Genomic DNA, 20402 nt, shown 5'->3' with positions numbered 1-20402 from the left:
GGCGCCATGATTTCGGGCAGGTCGCATTTCACAGTTGTTTGACCCAAAACAGAAACAATGGAAATAAACAACAAGGGTCACTACCGTGATTTAATTAAGAGTACAAAATTTAGGTTCAGGTATTTGACTGATCAATTCCACCAATACAGCCATCCATGCAACACTCCAGGTGAACTTAATTGCATCTTTTTTAAACTGTTGAATAAACATATCCAATCGTTCAAAGTTTCAGTATTTTCACAAATTGTTATTCTCAAGGAAGGAGCTGAGGGACACAATTCACAACATATTTCATCCATAAATCAAGCAATTTATTCCCAAAATTAGTGCTGTCACTATTGAATTATTTTTTTTTTGAATTGCTTATTCGATTCATTTTAATTTAACATTAAAACACATTACAAAAGCATGTGTCCCCTAAATACTGTTTATTATTCAGCGAGGTGTTTTTTTTCGTACTTTGCATTCGTAATTTTTTTTATTTTTTTTTATTTTTAAGGGATTGATGTTGTACTGTGTTACCGGTTCGGTCATTGTCTTCCAAAGTAAAAACGGATGTTTGCAAATGTCTTATTTTGATTAAACACAGAAGATAATCAGTCTTCTTTCATGAAGGACTACAGAAATCAGTGAACAATTACTGTTGATATGCTGAAATCAAGAGGATTTGGATTATTTTAAATTTAAAAAAATGGCTCCAAACGATTACTCGATTATTAACTCACTTGCTCCCAAAAAATTTATCAACGTATAAAAACGTTCTATTTTAAATATTGTCATTTATACGTTTTTGTATGTTTTTTTTAATGCTACAGCTTTGATGGAGCCATTGACCTGAAGAGGTCACTTAAAGCAATGGTAGTTATTACAAAACACGGCCAGCAAGTGGCAGCAGAGTATAAGAGATCAACCAGGGCCATGTAGCAACAAGCTCTTTTCCACAGTGTTTTCAACAGATTTGTAAATAATGATGAAACTTCTAATGCTAATTGCTGCAAAACGGAAACCGATGCAATCTACTTTTTTCCTGACGAAAGAAGAGACTCTAACGTTCCTTTTGGTAGTTTCCATGATTTTATAGCAATAGAACACAATATTCTGTGGGCCTTGCAAAATAAATAAAAATCCAGTAAAACAGCCGGGAGCGAAGGGTATTGCTTCGGTGAAAATGGCTAGGAGTGAATGAGTTCAAATAGTTGCCGATTAATTTGATAATCGATTACTCGATTAATTTTGACAGTTCTAGAGGAAACCTTGGTCTCATGCAAAAATGCACAATTCCACCGACGATTTAGTCGTCATTAAAGCTAACGTGTGTTTTTGGACCATGTGAAGAAGTTGGAATACGATCACATGAGCTCAGCTACAAAACATATTTAATTAGCTATCATTCCAAAATCAATCATCTTCTCTTTTTTTCTTCTTTTTTTTTTAACTTGGAAAAAAATAAGCCCTGAGAGAAATAACTTGACAAGTGCGACCTCAGCCAAATTGTGATTTCAAACCAGACGCAAGCTTGTCAAGCGGCTTTCTGCTTCACGGTCCTAAAGTTTGCACTCACAGCAGGAGGAGGAGGGAAAAAAAATCCTCCTTTTGATCCGCTCCTGCGAGTTTCCCATGCCATAAACATTGTGCTCTGCCATCGCTGCCAGTCAGCCGGATGCCTGGCGGTGGCCTCGTGTACGGGAGATCACAGGCGCGCTCATCAGGTGGGACGACTCCTTCCACGCGAGACGTCTTTGTAGGAGAGCGGAAGTTTCCAAGCGTCGGAGTCTTCTCGCTCTTGAACTCGGCGCCGAACTTCCCTGACAGCCGGCTCGCTTTCCTCCTCCCCCGCCGCGTGTGCAACCTTTGCCGCGCTCCATAAAACGGGACGGGGCGGCGGACGGAGGACGAGAAGGTCGGACGCGCCTGGCGGATGACTCAGGTGCGAGCTCTGATGTCGCCGGGCCGCGGTAGTAATACGCTTTGATTAACGTACGCTCGAGTGCAGTTGAAAGCCGACAACATTAGAGACTCGATGGCGAACAAAAAGCGTCATTGGGGTGATTACGTTTTCAATTTTGACACGGGTGCGTATTGAAACAGATGAAAGTCAGCAGATCCGGCATGTGGATACGCTTCATTGGGTACACCTGCACAACCTTACCATGCGATTAAGTAGCGTGCCACTCGTTTAGCAAGGGGGTTAAATGCCCACTGTGACTTTTTCTGGACTAAAGTCTTAGAAAAACTTTCCGCTATTTTGGACTGTAGGATACCTTTATCTCCAAACTTGTGTTTGCTAGGTGACCTAACAACAACTGACTGACCACATAAACAATTTCAATCTACACTTGTAGCCCTTACTATTGCTAAAAAAACAATTCTTGTTAACTGGAAAAATAAACAAACTCTGAATATCGACCAATGGTCTAACCTCCTCGTAAATCACATTTTAATGGAAAAAATATCTGCCTCAAATAAAAACCAAATATCAAAATTTATAGAAACATGGTCTACGTATATAGAATTTTTTAACCTAATTCCGGTTACTTAATTCTGTCTGTTAGCGAGAGCCACTACATCGTGATAACTTACATTGATGTTTCTGCATCTGGCAATTTATTATTATATTATATTATTAGTATGGGATTTTTTTTTAATGGGCTTTAGGTGAACTGATGAATACACACACGCTCGCACGCACACACACACACACACACGCACATACACATACTCACCCACATACAAAAAAAAGGTATATATATATATATATATATATATACATATATATATATATATATATATATATGTATGTATGTATATGTATTTAAAAAAAAAATGAAGAAAAAAAAAAAACATTAAAAAAAATTTTAATTGATTTGTTGGATTTTTTTAAAAAAAAAAAAGGAGAGCAATGATGATGTCAAATCGAATGAACAATACTGAGCTCTCCTGTAAAAAAAATAAATAAATTAAAAAAAAAAAATGCCCACTGTGACAAAGCAGCGACCGTATTAGGGGTGTGCATATAAAAGAGGATCCAATAAAAGAAGATTCAATACGTATCTTGATACAGGGGTGATACGATACGATTCAAGGTTGGTTTATTTTGAAGTGGAACGATTTGATTCAGTTGGATACAGCGATATTACGGTTAGATTCAAAATGGTAGCGATATGATTAGGTTGGATTTAGTGGTATTACGGTTCTATTCAAAATGGTAATGATACAATTTGGTTGGATTTAGTAGGATTATAGTTCTGTTCAAAATGGCAATGATCCGATTCGGTGGGATTACGGTTCTATTCAAAATTGTAACAATACGATTCGGTTGGATTTAGTGAGATTACGGTTCTGTTCAAAATGGTAATGATATGATTCGGTGGTGTTACGGTTCTATTCAAAATGGTAACGATACGATTTGGTTGGATTTAGTGGGATAACAGTTCTGTTCAAAATGGTAATTTTCCGATTCGGTGGGATTACGGTTCTATTCAAAATGGTAACGATACGATTTGGTTGGATTTAGTGAGATTATGGTTCTGTTCAAAATGGTAATGATACGATTTGGTTGGATTTAGTGGGACTACGGTTCTATTCAAAACGGTAACGATGCGATTCGGTTGGATTCGGTGGGATTACGGTTCTATTCAAAACGGTAACGATTCGGTTTGATTTAGTGGGATTACGGTTCTATTCAAAATGGTAATATCCGATTCGGTGGGATTGCGGTTCTATTCAAAACGGTAACGATACGATTTGGTTGGATAGTTTAAAATGGCTTTCTTCATACTTCCTGAATCCCTTGTCGTAACCTGGCCAATGGTAGACTCCAGGTTTTTGATTTTTTTGCTTTGGTCCAGAAAATCCATCTATAATTATGTCATATTTTGTGCTACGCTAACCTGCCATCTTCAGTCCGACATCCAAGTGTCCCAACTCCCTTTTCATGCTGCTGTGACCGTGTGAGAAGCCAACAGTCGAGTAACAAAGACGTTAGTACACTAACTGACTACTTAACAGTTTATTGCTCATTAGCTAACGTAGCGCTTGTATTTATGTGCACTACGCATGTACAAATGTCACACTGAGACGCGCGTGTCAAACATTCCTCTGTGTCATGACCCGTTCTGACTGGAATCCCAAAATTCTAATTCACTTTTAACGGCCAATTTGCATCTCAATTTGAGTCACCACCAATTCGTGTACAGCCCCGTCATGGAAGAAGTCAGGATCAGAAGTGTAAATTGACCTAGCAACCACTCCAGAGTGTACCCCGCACCTCATCCATAGTTAGCTTGGACAGGCTGCACTGGAAGCGCTACAGAAAGTAAATCGATGTACACAAATATCACAAGAAACCGAGCTCCAACCTTCAACTTGAGGTCACCATTTTAGATCTCCGCTTTCAACTTGATCTCGGATGATTTTGATGCCGATAGCATCGGGCTAGGCTAAGACGCTAGCGAGGCGGCAGCACGTGCGCTCACACCTTGAGGCGCTTCCTGTAACAGAGCCAAGATCCCTCCAACATTTGGGCATGATGGAACACCCGCGCAGTCGCAAGGCAAAAACTATACAGGCCAACATGATATGATAATCCCAAAACACATTTCCAAGATAACGCAGCATAAGTTGCGGCAAACAACCTTTATGGCGCCGAAAAGAAAATAAATCGAAGCAATATCTCCCCATCATCCAATACAGGTCTGCTATCAGGACCGCAGAACTCCAACAATCCAGAAAAAAATGTGGCAGCTCAGGGACAAACTTTGGAGAAATATGATGCTGTTATGACTCGCCGGGTCCTCGCTTTTAATAATTGATACAAACATGCACTTTGACACTTTTTCTCTGTCAGCCACGACAAGTCGAGTCATGATGGTCGACGCATGAAAGAGTAATGACGACGATGGCGTCGCTTTTCGGCAGGGTTCGGTGGATTAGCCCGAAAGCGGCTACTCCAGCCACGCAACGCTGACGCGGGGCCGACATTAGCGTTAGCGATAAGACGCTTTTTTACTTTTTGTGTGAGGCATGCTGAAGACCTGTAAAGCCTACATATGTATTTAAGTCAGCAAAGAATTTAAAAATAACCTGGGTTTATTTTAAATGTTGCGTAGAGATCTCAAGTATCAAAGTTGTATAATGGGGGATACTGGTGACTTAGCTAAACTCTTTGTTGATTCTGTATGTCTGTTTAGCTATATTTCATGGAGATTGTAGTCATATTTGAACAGTTAGCTCTAAACCAAGCTAGCTGATGGCTAATGTACTCTGGGGCCACTTTGACAAACTTGCCTGCGCTAAGTTGTAACATTTAAAACAAAAAGACCATCCGACTGCTAACACTAACACACGAAGCTAAGACACAGCAAATGGGAGCTAGCACAAGTTAGCATGTGTATTCATTTGGGATTTGTATCCAGGAGTATGGAGGACAAAAAAGGAAACGTGGAAATACAACAAAAGTGGAGATTGTAGTGGCATTAATTGGTTGTTTGATTATATATATCTTGTGGGGAAAAAATAGGAGCAAATAGTTGCTTGCTGAACTTGTTTTGAGACTCTTGTCCTCAAAAAGGCACATCAAGATGAAAGCTTTGCTATGCTGTTTTTTTTTTTTGTTTTCTCCTTCCAAGAGGGATACACAAGAGCCAATGTTGTTTAGTTGGGAAAAAAACAACAAATAAACCTTTGAGGAAATATTTAATTTGGATACACAAACATAAGCTCTATAAAATTCCAAGGTCAAAAAGCAACGAGCAGCACAAAGTCAGCAAAGGCAATTTATTTAGCTTGGTTTGAAGCTCCTCAATGATCTGTGGTACGCTCTGACCTTTATAACACGAAAGGTCAAATGTCTGCTTAACCCCATGTGATTACAGTAAATATCAGTTTATGGCAGAAGAAACAGAAGGAATGAGTTCCATGTTTATTTATTTTTTTTGCAAGTCCTACACATCGGCAGCCTTAAAAAGAAGCTCTATTTTTATTAATGAAACCATTCCATTCATTTTCGGACATAATATAACAAGCCTTAGTACTACAATAGAAATTAAATGTCTGATTCAACTCTGAATAAGTCAAAATGTATAGCGATCCATTCTGCTTTTATAGATATCATATTCAAATGGAAAAAATTTGCAAATTAAACTGACGTACTTGTTAGGAAATGACATCCAAGACCTATTTGGGGGAATGTACATATTTATTTTGGTGCCCCTGTGACATTCTTCTAAATGGCTCAATAAAGGAAACACTTAATTAATTGTAGCTATTGTATTTAATATTCAGACCGCAATTAATTTGCAAGACTGCTTTAAATAAGACCACGGAGGCCCGGCCAGTCAATAGAACCCGGCTTGCAGTTGTGTTGCAGGGCGCCGGCCGACATGACGGCTGGCATGTCTGAGGTATTGCGTTGCACACTTGACGTGCGGTCCCAGCGGGGGGCTGCCGTGTCCTCCTCTGGCTTGAAAGCAGGCTGTGCCGTCTTTCATATGCACGATTCAGACTCTGATATCAGTACAGTAGTTAAAATTCAAGATTTTTTCAAGACCTTTAAAAGCAATGCCGATCAAATTCAAGACAATATGCCCTCAATATTATGTCAAAATATTCTATTTTATTTTTTTAATACTTTTTTTTTTTTAAATACCACCACAAGCCAATAAATCTTGGTGGTTTAAACTCTTTTTAGTTGACTTAAAGGTATTCGTATTTGTTTATTGTGGATAATTAAAAATATTATAATTTAACCTCCAGTGGGACTATTCTGGTTGCCCGCCAATCGCATGACAAAATGGACAAAGTATTAAAAATATATATATATTTTAAACAATGCCGGATTAGAAGATGAAGCAATATATCCATTTAAAAAACATTTACTCTATAGTCGACTGCTGCCGCCGGATAGCAAAAACACGTTTAACCCCTGGGCGTTATTTTATTTTGAAATGGCTTGGTCAGAACCAACAAAAAGCCAAAAAATGGTCAAATAATGCCCAGGGGTTAACTGACGCTAATTAAAATGCATGGAAAAACAAAAAAACAAAATCTTCCAAAAAACGCTGGTAATCATTAAATATATATAACATTGACCATCGTGACTTTTCCCTTCTACTCTCTTCTGTGGCTACAACTTAACAGTGTATTAGACCACGTGGAACCACACTGCCCCTCAGTGGCCAAACCGGGTACAACATGAACAGCGCTTCGAATAAAGGCACACACAAACAAAGGCTAGACAGTATAAACTCATTTAAATAAAATCAATTTGGGGACATTTAAAATTGATTTTGAATCGTACTAAATGAGAATCGTGATTCTTATGAGAATCGATTTTTGGGCACACCTCTACTGTCAATGCTGTTGGGCGGAAAGTTGACGGATAAACGCTAGTTTTTGCCCTCCTCGCCATTATATAGTCCATTAACGCTGCGCCACTACTTTCCTGCCGCATGGGGGGGGGCGTACACCGGCTAACCAACCATCCATCCATTGACTTCCGCTATCCTACTGGAGCCCATGCATGGTATACCAGGGTACATATCGACAAACGACAACTCACGTTCCTAATAATGAGCAATTAAGAGTCTTTAGTTAGCCTCACAAGCGTTCATGTAGGAGAAAGAAACTGGCATACCAGTACATGCAAATTCTGAGACCAAATCTAAAAATCAAAACGGTTTGACCGTGAGGTCGGCCACAAACCCGCACGGCGCCGTTGACCTTTACTGTAAACAGAGACAAAAAGAAAAGAAGTGCGTCTGCCGCAGTGTAATGAACGCTTACCAGCCAAGAAGTACTGTAATTTCTAATTAGGCACTGAGGGGGGCGAGGGGGGCACCAGTGCAGGCAGCGTGCAGTACGGATGACGCTTTGTACATTAATTTACTTGGACATTCCCTTCCCATTTAGTCAGAAGTCCGCTGAGTATTTACCAAGCATAAATGTCATCTGACAGTATAAATATGTATGACTCGCTGCGTCTTTGATAAATGATGATAAGGACACGCAACACCACCGCCGCTGCACACGCTCCACATCCACTTGTGCCTTTAAAAAAAAATAAAAAATTAAGTGGGGGAGGGGATAGCCAATTAAGTTTTACCCAAGATGACTTGAGCTCTTTTGAAGTCATGTGAAGAAAGAGAATGAATGACAGGGCGAGAATACGGGGAGCGCGAGTGCAAAACACCTGAGGGGCTTTTGGGGGTCTCCCAGGTTCGCAGTCACATTCGGGCGTCACTCAGCATTACCAGTCAGCCACAATTAGTGTGAGACACACACACACACACACACACACACACGCACTCCAAGCCAATGTGCGGTCAAACTCATTATGGGATGGATGCTGGAACGGAGAAGGGGGATCCAATCAGGGTGGTGCAGACCAGTAAAAGGAAAATCAAATTGGTTGCGCGTTTTTTCTTTATTGGTATGTTTGCGGCCCAAGGTTATTTTAGTTAACGGGAACTAAAATTAAAAAAAAAAAAAATTGTTAATTAAATAAAATAAAAACGAAAATGCTTTTTAAAAAACGAAAACTAACAGAAACTACATTTTATGTAACTAAAACTAATTAAAAGTATAAGGGAAAATGTCCTTAATTTTAGTCTTTGGAAATTAATTTAATGCATGAGCCTTTGGGGATGATTTTAAAAGTATATTTATTTTGATATAAACTGGAATAAACACAGAAGTGCAGCCAATAGAAAATAACTTTCTTGGGCATTTGTAAGCTATTTTTTACAACAACAACAAAAGTGAAAAGAAAATCATGACAAAGCTTGGAATTGACTGACGGTACGAACATTTTGCTTCTGTAAATGGTTTTGGTAGATCAACTGAAGATTTTTTTGTGTGCTAATAAAACACCAGGGCAAATTTTCTGACCTTGCAGACAGCAGCCTCTTTCAAAGGGGCGGTCCCATCTTATGCAAATGAACCGCAGCACATTCCGGCTCCTCGTTACCTGGAAGACAAAATTTGTCAAGATTTGTATTCAGGAATGTCTTGTTTTTTCAAGTTTTACAAAATAGCTGTGGATTGAAAGTAGAACAACACTGAGGTAAGCCTTTTGTCAATCAATAAGATGCCAAACCACTTTCAAGTAACGTTGAGTCCAAGGATTTTTAAATTGATCGGCAATGTTGACAAATGACCACTAGTCAACAATCAATATCATTTATTTTCTATCTATATTTACTGTTTGCTTTTGTTTTTTTTTGCCGCATCATTTGTTTCTCAGTAATAAATTGTTTGAGTTTGAGCCTCCAAACCAATAAATCATGCCGGTTGGCCCAAGAGGACTTGCCTTCATTTGGAGGGCAATTCAGCTAACTGACAATTCCAGATATAATAGAACCATCTCAGACCAACAAATCAAACAAAAATAACTATAATGACCACGAGGGAAAAGCCGCCAAGGTCTGATTCACTCCAATCAGCACAGTTTGGAACCTGAAAGGCTTCATCATGGACGGCCACATTGTTTCCACACCATAAATGTAACCACGAGCACTATCGAAGCATATTTATCAGAAATTCAGGCTAAACACAGATAATATTGTTCAGCTGTCAGCAATTATGTGGATGTTTCAAATACAGTTTTTCTTTTTGTAACGCTATCCTGCGTGCAAGGAGAGGGAGCAGGATTCGCACAACAGATTACTTTCACTTTCATTGTCTGTTTCGCGTGCAGACGTTACACTTTCTTGACGGCCTTTTTTTCCGGGGAATAAATAGCAAGTAGCAGACTGTACACACTTCCTCCGATGAATATGCATTGGACTCGGGGCACTCTTCGTCGTCCGATTGAACGTCCGCCTGTGCAGAAGTGCTCGGTTGTGCTCAGCGTTTTCCGGTGTCAGCATCGCTAGCCCGTGAACCTTTATGACGTCGTCACAGCAGCCGCGTCAACGCTTCCAACTTCGCCGTCAACCTCGGAGTCACCATCATCATCATCGATGATGATCATCGTCGTCATCAATGTGCTCTTTAGCGTTGGTCGATGCTTTTTGTCTTTTTTGGCAAAACGGCTCTAGCGTGAGCTGCTTGCAACCGCCATTATGGCTTCTTCAGCCATTGTCCCCACAACACTCTAGCCCCGCCTCACGTCTTCTGCTGACGCCCACCCGATCTTGTCAAAAGAGAGTCATCGCTGCCCTCTAGGGGCCAAAAATAGTCATTAGGCTCACTAGACCTGCTTGAAACTTTCAGGACAGCTCCGCAAGCCTTCCCTGCACCCGTTTAAAAAAATTAATTAAAAAAATGGGTGGACGTCTTTTAACGTCTTTGGCGCTCCTCCGTAGGTTTTTGCAGAACGTCATTTAACGTCTTTGGCAGTAAAAGAGTTAAAGACTGTAAAGTGAAGGTTGAAATTTGTTTATGAGTAAAGTACATTACATTACTAAAAATGTGCAAAAGCTGAGAACTCTAGCAGTACTCAGTTGTAGAGAGCGTTAAACAATAGTTTTCCTTTATTTTGAAGCCTAAATAAAACGTGGGCCAAGTGACACACTCGGGCCTTGGCATGGCCACTACTGCAAAAATTTAGTTAGCCGGATAAATATCGATGTCTAAACCTTGCAAATGCATCCCTCCCTTTAGATTGCTCGCAGATGTGCATGCTTTAGATCGCCTCGTTGTGCGCCGCGAGTGCACGCACATCGCAGAGAAAAGGCGGAAGGAAGGAAGAAAAAAAAGACAGACTTGACAACCATTGTGGGGACTGGGGCTACGGACTTTAGAGCGCCTCGTTGTCTGCTGCGAGTGCACACAAGAAGAAAAGTAAGACGCAAGAGCAAAGGAAAAAAATAACCAGTGTACAGACATGGGCTTTGCTTTAGAGTGCCTCATTGTTGCAGCGTTTGGTGGCTCAAACAGCGAGCATTTTTTGATCTTATTAAAACTCATTCACTGCCATTGACGGCTAAAGACGTCAAAAATAAATTTTAACTATTTCTATTGGTTTAACATTTTTTTCCAGTTTTGTTAACAAGAGTGTGAAAACCTAGACTTTTTTATTGAACATTTAGAACAGTTATAACATTTGTGATTAATTGTGAGGTAACTAATGAAGTCATGCGATGAATTCCATTTAAAATTTTAAATTGCCCCTAATTTTTAATAATCTTTTTTTTTTTATTGCGTCAGGCGATTCATTTTTTCATTGTAATTAATCGCATGACTTCAATAATTAACTCACAATTAATCAATAATTTTATATCTGTTCTAAATGTAAAATATATATTTTTTTAAGTTTTCATACTCTTATTAACAAAAGTGGAAAAAGTGTTAAACGAATAGAATTAGCATTTTTGACGTCTATAGCCGTCAATGGCAGTGAATGAGTTAATTGCAGTTTTTCTGTCTGTTTTGCCATTGAGAGCAGACGTGCAAAACATTCTCTATGGCAAGAGCGTCATGCCAGATTTCCATGTGCTTCCATAAGGCCAGAATGCCTGCATTAATTGCCTGATTGAAATAAGACACGCTGTGATGGACGGCCACATTTCGTCCCGCTCTCGCTCGCACCCCACCGTGTCTCCGCCTGCTGTCGAAAAACCTTGCAGGCGTTTTATTGAATTTAAGATCTCTGCAAGCAGGCAAATAACCCGCTAAGTTATGGCTCCGACCTCCCGCAGCGAGCCGCCTCACTTGTTTACATGAACTCCACAAGCCCCAATCAAGTAGGAGCACTTTGATTTCCCATGAGGCTTTTATGGCAGGTAAGGAGTTGCTGCCTGCACGAAGGTCACAGCAACAAAGATTTAGAAAACCACAAGGCCGTACTTTGGAAAAAAAAAAAAAAAAGAGGGCACAAGAAGAAATTTTTGACTTCTTGTAACATTTTGCCACTCCAATCAAGAATTCGGTGATGGCAGATATTCTGTTTGTGGAAATATATTTTGTGTTGAAGGAGCTTTTATGAGCCACCAGGTGCACTTGAACAAATAAAGGCCTTGACCCAAATAGACGCCTCCCATTTTCCTGTAAGAAGGAACAATGTAGCAACCCCGTTCCTAGAAGCACAGTGACATTAGCACCAAAATGTAAACAGCTAAATGACTTTCTTTTTTTAAATTCATATTTCCTTGTTCATTCTAGTTTATGTAATTCCTCTTCCATTCCGTCCTTACAGAAACTCAGCTGAAACTGAAAAAGGGATTCATTTATGGTGGTCCGGTTTCTAAATTCACCGAGTGGCAGCACCTCTCAAAAGCTGCCCTTTGCTGAAGGTCCGTTCGTTAGACTTTTTAATCTCGGCCACCCTGTCAGCAAGGCAGTTTAATTATGACTGATATGGTTGAGGGTGTGTGCGGGGAGGGGGGTACGAGTAGGGGGGGGGGGGGGGGGGCAGGCTTTTCAATTAAAAAGCCAGTCTGATGGACGTGTGCTGAGCGCCTTTCCAGACTGCAAGCGTCTGTTGAAAGAAAGTCGTGTTAATTTGGCTTTAAGGTTGCCTTTAATCCGCCTAGAAGACTTTCCACACTTGCTTGAATGACCCAACATCTTCTGCTTGTGTGTCAAGATAAGACACATTTACATGTTGCTAGCCTTATAGCCGACTCAACTCAACTTTATTTATAAAGCACTTTGAAACAAGCGTTGCTGTATACAGTACAACGCGCTGTACGTGGAACAGAAATCAGTCCTGCGGTAAAGACAAGTAAAACAAGAACAACAAAACAAACATGACAAGTAAATAAAGTTTACAACATATACACAAAAATATAAAAGTTTTGTTTAGTAAATATTAACCTATTGTATTTATTATTGTTAGTGTCAAATAAGCATGAGCATAGCAATTAGCAGCTAAAGAGAAGTTCAGCGCATTGAAATCATTTATGACAATATGTTCTATGCAGCCCCACTAGTCTAAATGATTAATATTGTGTTAGTGGAATACGAGTTAAGCAACAAAATGTTTTTATCAGTATCAGAAGGCGGCCATTTTGCCACTTGCTGTCGACTGAAGATGACATCACAGTTGCTCAGGGCTCAGGCAACGGCCAATCACAGCTCAGCTGTTTTCTGAAGCTGAGCTGTGATTGGTTGTTGCCTGAGACCCGAGCAACTGTGATGTCATTTTCACTCGACAGCAAGTGGCAAAATGGCCGCCCCCTGAGATGGATCAAAACGGCTGGATTTTGCTTCATAACTCATATTCCAATATTAATAATAGAACTATCCATCACAATGTCATGTTTAGACTAGTGGGGTCACATATAACCTATTATTGTCAAGAAATGGTTAACGTTAAGTTCCTCTATTAAAAAGGATAAATTATCCATTTATTGATTGCTCACTGTTTACATATTTGATGAAGGCGATTTAGTCAAAATGGGCATCCAATGCCTCAATTATCAATCAAGTATCAATCTTTTAAAGAGTGAAAACAGCTGGCCTGACATTCTTTAAACAGCACTGTCGTCTTTAGATTAAATATTTGGGTGGGAAAAAAAAATACTATTTTCACTTGTTTTTCACACAAATGCTGCTTCAACAAGGTTTTACAGGCATGTTAGCGGTGCCAGTCATTATTTTGAGTATGGTCACATTTCAGGCCGAAAGAATGCTCAAATGAAGCTTGCGAATGCTTCCGCTGCATACGAGCAAGCGAGATTACGTCGGCTCATGCAACCACATTTGGTAGTTAACAAGGGTTTGTGCATTAGAGGTTAATTTGAAATTGTGTTTGAGGTTGTGTGTAATGTTTTCGCCAAGGGAAATAAGCAAAGCCTAAGTTTCTTTCGGATTATTCAAAGTGGATTTAAGTGGCGAGCAAACAATAGCACACTTTAATGCCCTTCATTAGACAAAAGGCATCTGGATGTAAACATGACCATTCAGGGAAAATAGCAGCCATTTGGGCTAATTTTATCATTTTGAGACTATTAGCGCTGATGTTGGCGGGCGCCTCGTGAGGTCTGTGGGATTTTTCGGGAATCGTTGGCCAACCAGCCCCCACTTGCCCAAATTGACTTTCTTAGTACTTGTTGAGGTCAGGACGGCGTAATGCGTGGTTGATCCCCGTCACTAATTACACGCCACATGGAGTTGTTATTGTTTGCTAATTGCTTGCTGAGAGATGCTGAAGGCGCTTTGTTTCGCCTCAGAGCTTTTTAGATCCGCGTTGGTCACCGCTGGTAGCCTACAATGTTCATAACAGTAATGAATAATTTTGTACAGTTATGTGTATTAATTGGATGGAGAAATATGCATGTCCAGATAATTAGCTAGCTAGCCACATGGTGCTAAAGCAATGTTGCTATGAGGTAACTGGCTGAGCACAAAAACAGACAAAAGGTGAGATTTTAACGGCGACCCCCCCCTCCCCCCCCCCCCCCCAACAAAATCCAGGAATAAGTGATTCATTAATGCTGCTATACTTTAATATCACATTTAATATTTAGTCCAGACAGAGCATTGGGCCAGAAATGTGCAGATTGCTAGCTAGCTTCTAGAATAATTAGCTAGAATTCTAACGAGCTATACAAATGCATCTAGCAATCTACATTCTAGAAGCTAGATAGCTAGCGATCTTGCTTTTAGAAGCTAGGAGTTAGCCAGCTAGCAAACTCTTCGAGGGCCGGAGTCCCGCAGGTTTTGGATGTTTCCCATTCTCCGACACAGCTGATATATGATCAGCTCATCAGCAAGTTCTGCATAAGCCTGACAACGATCCTGTTGATTGGAATCAGCTTGTGTTGGAAGACAGAAACCCCCAAACAATGCAGGACTTCGGCCATCGAGGACCGAGTTTTCTCATCCCGGTTCTAGAAGATTCTAGAAGCTAGCTAGCTAGCAATCTGTATAATTCTGTCCCAATGCTCTGTCTGGACTAAATATTTGCATAAATGTGATATTAAAGTACAGCGGCATTAATGAATCAATTATTCCTAGATTTTTTAAAATTATTTTATTTATTTATTTTGGAGGGGGTTCTCCATTAAAATCTCACCTTTTCACGTTTTTGTCCTCAGGGATAGCCCGTTGAACAGAAAGGAGGAGCTTCCTGTAGTCACGACATGAAATGTGTGCTTTGCCGCCATTTTCTGAAAGACATCGGCAATTACTAGGGGTGTGCCAAAAAAAAAGAAAAAAATCGATTCTCATAAAAACCCAGATTCTCATTTAGTACGATTCACAATCGAATTTTAAATGTCCCAAAATTGATTTTATTTAAATTATTTTATACTGTCTTGCCTTTGTCTGTGTGTGCCTTTATTTGGAGCGCTGTTCATGTTGTACCCGGTTTGGCCTCTTAGGGGCAGTGTGGTTCCACGCTGTCTAATACACTGTTAAGTTGTAGCCACATTAGAGAGCAGAAGGAAAAAGTCACGATCAAGTTATTCCAATAACTTCCAATTTTGTCAGCGTGGAGCCGTTCTTTTGAGTGATAAAAGTGCCGCGAGTAGCGCGCTAATTAGCATTAACGAGTCCGACTGGAGTAGATCATTACAATTATATACACATCTATAGATTGAAGCAAAAATCTGTGTCAATCAAACCATTTTGAATCAAAAATCGTCTAAATCGAATCGCAGGCTCAAAAATCGAAATCAAATTGAATCGTGAGGCATTCAAAGATTCCCACCCCTAACGATTACAGCATATTATACACCATCAAGACTAAAGCAGCTTATACATGACATCGTTAAAGTACACCCGGCCACACCTCAAGCATGAAAGGACAAGCAGGCTTTTAACGGCAGCCTTCCTACCATTTCTGGTGAGTTGTGATATAATTAGTGTGTCTGTATGAAATATTTCATGCATAATTTACGCATAATGGCTCACTCACACTGCAGTATGTGCACTATGCGGCCCAGTAAAACAATAAAAGCCAGAATTCACTTTTACCCGGATACACTTGTTGGTTTATTTCAAACATTTAAGAACTTGTTTATTGCATTATTTTCTTTTTATGCAGACAAACTTCATTATTTTTCCACTCGCGCTTATTTACCAATTCAAATTGAAAATGAAAAAAACACTAAGGGAATGTAAATGACTTGTTTTTCCCCCCAACCAGCATCTTAAAACAAATGTGAGTTATGGTTTATGCACCACTCAATGAAAAGCCAAAGTTGTAAGCACAGCAGTGACAGACAGACGCGTCTTCGAGAGCCAAAAAGACGAAGAGCGGACGCTCGGACTCCCAAATAATCAACGTCGGCATATGCAAACAACTTGCACATCTTTGCAAAGATGAACTATGCTGACCCATGAATACAAAGTTTGAGTGAGTGCCATTCGAATTTGCATTCAAATCAGCAGGATCCGATTGCTGATGAGCATTTCGTCACCCGGTTTTCGACCAGCTCGCTTTTGGACGACTTGAGCAAAATGTGAAGACAGTACATTTAAACTATACATGATAAGTGAAGCCTAGAAATACTTTCTTCTTTCTTTCTTTTTTCTACTATGAGTCGTATGCACACTAAAATCCATAAATATTATTATTTTTTTACATAATTGTTTATAAGTCAAAAAGGCTGTCTTTAGTTGAGCTTTTAAAGAAAAAGAAATCTAAATTGGCAAAAGCTGTCATTTTTATATTAAGCGGGGTTTGTCAGTAATCAGTAAAGTAACTAAGTTACTTTTAAAACCCAACTAATCAGTATTGTAACTTAATTCATTTTTCAAAGCAAGTGTGACAGTCATTGTTAATTATCTCCACACAATAAAATACTGTTCTTTACTCATGGAAGAGAGCTACAATTCTAACGTATAGAGCCATTAATTAACAACCCTCATTTATTTTTTATTCTTAGAAATGGCAGCACGTTAAAAATACTGACTTACTTACTACAGTCTTTGCACTTTATAGTTCGACACCCTTGGCCCTGCTTAAATGTGGAAAAACATGAATTATTGAATTCATTTCTTCCTTGTTGTCATGTCCATATTTTAAATTACTCACTAAGGGACTACGAATGTAACTTTGCTATAAGCTAGTATGCTAACAATGGCAAATTTACACAGGTGTTGTATCTGCGTTAATGAATGTGAATTGGGCATTTTAAATGAATGCAATTCATCACATGAGTCCAAAATGTCATTTTAAAACAGGATCACCACTTGGTTAACTCCATTTGGGAGAGTTTAAAAATGTCCCTGACTTAATTTGGTAGTCATTGATTGAAAGCTTAGCTGGTCTGAGAGTCTCCAGAAAGTTAAACTTTTTATTATGCAAAGGCATTAATATGTATTGGTAATTTTATGGAACCAAATGCTGGCCTACTGGAAATGGACCACTGAGACATTTGCATGCTGCCAATTCTAATCCTTTAGAATATATTTTCTGGGCACAATTGAACATCTGTACAGTCCAAAATGCAATCAAATGAAAAACGTTAAGTGTAGTGTATGAATTGTTTTATATGTTAATTGTCTGCACATGTATTCAAAAGATGGACTAATCCAGGGGTCTGCAACCAGCGGCTTTGGGGCCACATGTAGCTCTTTAGGCCCTCATGTGGCTGCGTGTGGATCTCTAAAAATATTTTTGATTAAAAAAAAAAAAAGTATTTATTTTTACTGCTTTTGATAAATTATTCTTTAAACAAATTAATAATTAATAATAATAAAAAAGAATAATTAAATATTCAAAAAATGACAGTCCCAATTTTTGAAGTGTTTGAAGAAAGATAAAATGCCAGAGAATTAAATACAATAGAAGACATTCAAAAAGTGACCATAAAATGTCCAAAAACAAAAGAAGAAATCCCCCAAATTACCATAAAATGTGCACAAAATTGGCAAAAATGTAAGAAAATTGCTAGCAAAAAGCCATAAAATGGCCCAAAATAGAAGACGAGAAGCAGAAAATGTCCATAAAATTGCAGAAACTGTCACAAATTTGACAGAAAGGCAGAAAAGTCTAAAAACGTATGAAAAAGGAAGTATGAACAATTATCAAAACGGAAGATAGAAGAAAATGAATCTCAAAGTATTTTTCTGTTATTGTGCGACTCTAATTAACTTTTGGGCCTTCAGTACATCACACTAACACTAACACACTGTTTCCTTCATCACACAATGTTCAAAAGTTTTGCGGCTCCAGACAGATTTTTGGTTATTTATTTGGCCTAAAATGACTCTTTTGACAAAAAAAGGTTGCTGACCCCTGGACTAATCCATTGCACGAGAAGGGGAGGGGGAGCGCTTGAAACAATGATAAAAGATGAAATATTTGGATGAGTTTTCAAGTCTAAACAATCATTGTTTTAAACTGAAGCAAACTTTATGAATGCATTTTTTATGAGATGTTTGGGGTAACCCTGTAAATCTCGGGGCCTGTGCTTACCTAATTGCAAGTTCGCCCCTGGTACCGGCACTCTGCACAACGGTGATTAAAAATGTAATTAAATCTCACAAAAGTCATGTTTTGCTTTGACATCGGCATTCGGCACGCTTGACTATTAACACTCAACTGCGTCACATTTTAAATGAAACCTCACATTGCATATGGAGGCAAAACCCAATTGCAGTTACGTTTTGTGGGAGCGAGATCAATTAAAAACACAGTCCAATTACAATAACATGCCTTGTGGTGACTATACGTACACTGCGTCGGGTTATTTATAGCAAACATGCTGAAGAAGGATTCACGTTTAGTACGCAGACGTGCGCGTGCATCTGCGTGCGCACGAGCACAAATAGGAAACGACCTCCCAGTCACGTTTCAGTGCTAACAAGAGTGACATTTTTCTCTCCTCATCATGACATTTGATCACAGGCATTTCTTTGACCGGCCACCTATTTGGGGAGCGGATGAATGAAAGGCATCCTAATTGCAATCCTACGTGTTGCTAGTCAGGTTGGCTCAAGTAAATATGCCGACCTGCTCCAATTTCAATATGGAGCGCACTGGAATTTTGTAAATGTCATATGCGGTGGCATCTCTCACAAAAGCTAAAAAAAAATATTTAAAAAATAAAAATAAAAAAATCAGCGCATCTCAGTGGACCTCATTCTAAGCCAAAGCATTAACTATTTGTTCGCATTTTGTCAAAGTATCCATTGAAGGTTGTCGTGACAAAAGTGGGCTAAAAACTTGCATGGGTTAGGGTAAGGGTTTCAAATTTGTGTTTAAACTCTTTGACTGCCAAAAACGTTAAATAACGTTTAGTAAAATCCTATGGAGGAGTGCCAAAGACGTTAAAAGACGTTTTTTTCAAAACAGAGGTGAAACTAACCATTTTCTATTGTTGATTACTGAAAAACAGAATAAGGTAGAAACAAACTTTTTGTTCAGATGAAAGATGAGAGTCCAATCTTTCATTTGGTAGTATGTGTGTTTCCATAGTCCAAACACATAATTTTCTATGGACCTTGAAAGATCAGTCAAAAATGCTTAAATCGGCTGGCACCCACGGCATCCCTTTTCTGAAAACGTCTGGCAGTCAAAGAGTTAAAGGCAATGCTAGAGTGTCAAACTAGGGTTCCAAGCTAGTGTGTTCAAATTAGGGTGTAAAATTTTGGTTGTAAATGAGGGTTAGGGTTTCATACTAGGGTTGAAGGTGCAAATGAGGGTTAAGATAACATTGGGGTTTCAAAAATGGAGTCGGAAACCTGGGTAAAGGGGTGTCAAATTAGGGTTTAAGGCCAGGGTTTTTGTTTTAAACAAGTGTTATGGTTCCAAGTGAGATTTGAAGGCAGAGTTAGGGTTTCAATGTGGATTTAAAGTCAGTGTTACAGTGTCAAATTATAGTTCCAAACCAGGCTTAGGGTTTCAAATTTGGGTTTGAAGCCAAGGTTGGGGTTCCTAAGCCTGGTGTAGGGTTTCAAATTTGGGTTTGAAGATATGCTTATAGTTTCAAATATGGTTTCCAAACATGGGTTAGGGGCATTAAATTAGGGTTTCAAACAAGTACGGTTACAGTTTCAACGTAGATTTAAAGCCGAAGTTAAGTGAGTGTCAAATTAAGGCTGGAAACCAAGATTAGGGTTTCAAATTATTTTTTTCTAATATGACCAGGCTAGGGTGTCACACTATGTTTTTTTTAGTAGTAATGTTTTCAAGAATGGGTTAAGGTTTCAACTTGGGTTTAAAGCCAAACGGTTTCAATTTAGTGTGCCAAAATAGTGTAATGGATCATTTTCAATTCGGGATAGGATCCGTATAAAAGAAGGTCAAAGACAAACAGTCAATATTTTGACACTCGACAAATATTCCATACGTTTTTTTAATTTTTAAAAAAACGACAACTTTACACTAAAGCTAATTTTTTTAAAAACTCAAATTAAGTGGTTTAAAAAACTAATATAAACTAACTAATTATTATTTTTATTATTTTTTTAAGTCATAATGAAATAAAAAGGAACTATAATGAAAAATCCCAAACTATTGACAACGGTTTGAGGCCAAGGTCCGGGTTTCAAGGCTCGGCAATAGA

General features: G+C 39.0%; 1 long non-coding RNA gene across 1 annotated transcript in view; it reads right to left on the bottom strand.

Moving 5' to 3' along the window:
* LOC144053999 (uncharacterized) overlaps positions 1 to 20402 on the bottom strand; it is a 161787-nt gene that overhangs the window by 77782 nt on the left and 63603 nt on the right. Inside the window, exon 4 of the long non-coding RNA XR_013294575.1 lies at positions 8887 to 8965. This is a non-coding gene — a long non-coding RNA (uncharacterized LOC144053999). The remainder of the gene's footprint in view (positions 1 to 8886; positions 8966 to 20402) is intronic.

Source organism: Vanacampus margaritifer, chromosome 6 (genome assembly GCF_051991255.1).
Source record: "Vanacampus margaritifer isolate UIUO_Vmar chromosome 6, RoL_Vmar_1.0, whole genome shotgun sequence".
Taxonomy (NCBI): Eukaryota; Metazoa; Chordata; class Actinopteri; order Syngnathiformes; family Syngnathidae; genus Vanacampus; species Vanacampus margaritifer.
The sequence above is the reverse complement of the archived record's forward strand: the minus strand, read 5'-3'. Positions and strand labels throughout refer to the sequence as shown.